The 4,024-nt window shown below is 38.6% G+C and overlaps 2 long non-coding RNA genes across 2 annotated transcripts; both read right to left on the bottom strand.

Moving 5' to 3' along the window:
• Positions 1-1,007: 1,007 nt before the first annotated feature.
• On the bottom strand, positions 1,008-2,396 carry LOC132446531 (uncharacterized). The gene is made up of 4 exons (XR_009522905.1): positions 2,171-2,396; positions 1,907-2,013; positions 1,697-1,739; positions 1,008-1,072 (listed from the first exon to the last, which is right to left on the bottom strand). It is a non-coding gene; the product is annotated as an uncharacterized LOC132446531 (long non-coding RNA).
• Positions 2,397-2,778: 382 nt separating this feature from the next.
• On the bottom strand, positions 2,779-4,024 carry LOC132446530 (uncharacterized). Its single transcript, XR_009522904.1, has 4 exons — positions 3,832-4,024; positions 3,617-3,733; positions 2,932-3,526; positions 2,779-2,836 (listed from the first exon to the last, which is right to left on the bottom strand). It is a non-coding gene; the product is annotated as an uncharacterized LOC132446530 (long non-coding RNA).

Raw genomic sequence — 4,024 nt, 5'->3', positions numbered from 1 at the left:
GTGGTGTAAGTGGTAGCGATGCTAGGTTAGTAATCAAGGGGTTGTGAGTTTGAATTTATCCACTGTCTGATACATTTTTGCTCTTTAGTCAAACTTACTGACGCAATCGGCCTCTTTCATTTTAACATTTTAGTAGGATTTAGTATGTTGTTATGATAATTATACGACGTAATGACGGGCTGCGACGCTGGCTGGTGTCGGTTGGCTGGCTGCGACGACAGGCTGGCCGCTGGCTCTGGCAGGCTGACCGACTAGGTCGCGACCATAAAAGCGTCGTGACCCTTTTGGCGGCAAATAGGTCGCAACCAACCAGAGGTATGGCTGAATGAGCGACCTGTGGCAGCCAGCCATTATCACCATGTCATAATTTTAAATGAACTTTGTAATACAGTGATGTGTACAAATTTATATTGATTATATTGTATAGCCTATTGGTTTGTTAAATGTCTGACTAATAAATGATCCTATGAAGAAAGTTATCGTGTAATATACTTTGATATAAGTAACAAAACAAATCAAAACTTAACTCTAATTCACAGACCCAATACCGTAAAAATAAATATATAATGTGTCACAAATCATAATAGTCAAGTTTTCAAATGTATAAATCAAAGATCAAAATATGAAAATTGAAATGAAAGTTAAAATTTTCTAAAAAAAAAAGTGTCAATAATAATAGTAGGCTATAGTAATAGTATAAATGCACAATTTAAAGGGGGCCATTGACTACACAAATCTATAGTAGATAAAAAGTGTGTTTTAAGTGGCCCAAACATCGTATATTATAACTCTTTCCATGTAGGCGTTATGTATTCCTGGGACCAGGGAGCACAATTCAGGAAGGTGGAATGAATAAATACGCACGTTTTGCCAATTCAGATCACTCGTGGAGTTGCTTTTATTCATCTGAAGGATAAACATTGGAAAAACATTATAAAAACTAACCCTCATTCCCCCCCTCCCTCACCCCTTACATCACTCATTCCCCCAGCCCTGAACAATTAAGGCAGGCATTGCTGCAAAAGATCAAAAACGGCCTGCAACTCCCCCCTTCTTCCTATTCCAGCATAGCCTGTATAGATAATGAAAACAAAAGCATACTCTTGATGTGTTGTCATACATTTACTGTACATGCTGCTCTTTTGTTGCAGACAGTAAAACATTTCACTGCTTCATGCACAATATGCATATTACTTTTTTATTTTTTACTAGCAATAAGTGACTGAAACAAGCCACCATGTTTCCAAGTGCAGTTGGCCCGGTGTGGAGTCCTTTAGACCTCTTGGCACTGCCTGCAGGTCTCCAGCGAGGACATCATTCTGAACACCTTCCGGTATTTGCTGGAGTGCATACTCCATTTGACAACACCTGTAAACCGACATTTTGAGATTCATCAAACTACCAAACTAAATACTATGCTTTTTTTGCTGGTGACCAGGTGGTTGAACTCAGAGCAAATTCACTGTCTCTGATGTTGTAGTCTCTTAGCTGGTGTGATGAGTCCATTGACATTACTGAAGGCATAACCCTGTTCTACTTTAACCTCTTCATCCCGAGACCGCCTGTATATACAAGGCGCCCCTCCCTAAATCGCAGACCTTGTCTGTAAGAACAGTGTTTATTTACATCTGACTTACATCTTTGTTTTTTGTTGCTTCCAGAGGGGCTACATTTATAATAGTCAGTTTGTACTTACTTTGTCTTGGGGCTTAGAGCTGCTGTCAGTGTTTGTCTTGACACTAAAAAAAAGCAAAATGGCTGTTGCAATTCAAGACTATAAAATGAATAATTGACCGGCATTATTTGGTTTTAAAGGGCCACTAAAATATAGAATATAAAAGATAATAAAAATAACAGTTTAAACATTTTCTGTGTAATATAATGCTGCAAAATGCAAGGTGATTACCTGTCAATTTTTTCTGGTGGTAAAGGGATGGCCGTTTTTTTTAGGAGTACACACTTGACTTCATATCTATTCATCCCAAACTGAACACGAAGCCACTGGCTGATGACCTAAAATATAAATCATCAAACATATGACCACCTAGACAACTACTTATTCTCAAGTGCTACTGTCAATACAGCTAAAGCATACACTTAATTAGATCCATTAATTAATACATTTTCACAACAAGTATATTAGCTTATATTAACAAACACGTGTGGTTACCTCAGGCAATAACACCTCTAGGGTGTAGCGGACCTCCTTCACATCGGTAGGGTTGACTGACAGCACTGTCAACAGTCTGTTCGACAGGTCATCTGTCTAAAAAGGAAGAATGGTATATTTGAAGAAATACTCAATGCGTGCTTTAGACTCCATCTTTACAGATTAGTTATTTTTAATGACAAACAAATATTTTGCTGGCGACGAGGTCTTGCACAATATCAGCATTGCTCCAGCACCATCACCACAGTAAATGGACAGCGCACCAAAATAAGTACACAATTAAGCACATGGCACGCAAGTTGATACTTGCGTGCCATGTGGGCCAGTGGAAGCCCTCATACTCTGTGGGGCCTCCACTGATGACGATTGGACATAATTTGACCAGCCTTCAAGCCACAATCCAATGTCTACGAAGGGAAAACAAATATTTAGCATGAGAATTACTTAATTACTGATTATTACTTTATTATTAGTTAATAAAGCATTGAAACAAAAAGTAATCTTTCAATAACTAGCTGCCAATCAAACAAACAAACGCGGGTTACAATGTGCCTCCGTGTTAAGTCATTATGGTCAGTAATGTTTAACCAATCTATTCCACTTCCTACCCTTATTTGGTCATCTGTTAAAATGGAGTCCACAGGGTCTCCTGAGATGTGCTGAGCTCTGTTGGGTGGAGAATTTGACAAATTACAAGGGGAGAAAATAAATGGAAAACTGAACATTGATTATAGGTGGTAAGTAATAATAATAATACTTACAAGCTTGGATCTGAAGCTTTTGTGCAGCCACATGAGAACAATTTGCTTGCAAGTTCTCTCTGTACTCCGAAACATTCAAAATGACCCCAGCACAGGCAATCGGCACATTGCACCCAGTCATATTCCTTGATATTGTCATGGAGTGTTCTATTGGGGTAGAAACAGAATTTCAGAATGAAAGCAAAAAATAGTGTCAATATGGAGGAAAGTTGGGTACAAAATATAATTACAGAGGATATTATTTGACTATTTCCAGGGCAGGTCGGTCCCTGTGGGATCTATGCAGATTGTGACAAGCTTTAGTTTCAGATTTACACTACATAATTTTTTTTACTATCCATTTTCAATAAACATAATCAGATTCATTCTAGAATGCTTTTGGAAAACCTAGGCCTTATGTCAAATTCCACAGAAATTTGCTTCCCCTTTAATTTCTTACTCCCTTCGTTTCACCTTCTACATGCTGGAAAATGCATGCTTTATTTTTCCAGGCAATGCAGTGGACATTTGCTGATTGGCGCTTATCTTCAGCTTCCTTTAGTTTTTCCTCTCGATCTAACTTCTCTGCCATCCTGTTTTGGGTGGGAGGGAAGTCCTGAAAATAATGACGGATATATTCAGTGATTAGGCAAACAGCAAATCATCACCTTATTAAAATAGTCAGTGCTATCAGTACTACAGTTACCTGGTTGTTCAGGTCCTTAATCATGCAAGCAGCATGGTATTTGCGCAGTTGTGAGCAATTGCTCAGAGTGAGGTACTGTTGACCCATCTCGATTTCTTGGACATCACTCTCTGCAGCCTTATAAAAGAAAAACATAAAAAAAAAAGACTTGGGCCTAAAGCAGACAATCCTCAGGAGGAATATTAATAAGTATATGGCAATAGAGCAGCATTTACAGTGCACACAAAGATCCCACAGTTGTCTCCATCCGTCTGCATCCACTGCTGTGGATAGTTTACTGTCCAGGCTCCCAGTCCACCTTTATCTTTGAAGACGTCACTGGGGAATACAAGGTTAGGTATTAAATGAAAAGGTAATATTAAATTACTGCAGTAATCTTGCATACCGTTATGCAGAGTAAGTAACTAC

The sequence above is a fragment of the Gadus macrocephalus genome, chromosome 18, assembly GCF_031168955.1.
Source record: "Gadus macrocephalus chromosome 18, ASM3116895v1".
In the NCBI taxonomy this organism is placed as follows: Eukaryota; Metazoa; Chordata; class Actinopteri; order Gadiformes; family Gadidae; genus Gadus; species Gadus macrocephalus.
This window is presented reverse-complemented; position numbering and strand designations above follow the sequence as displayed.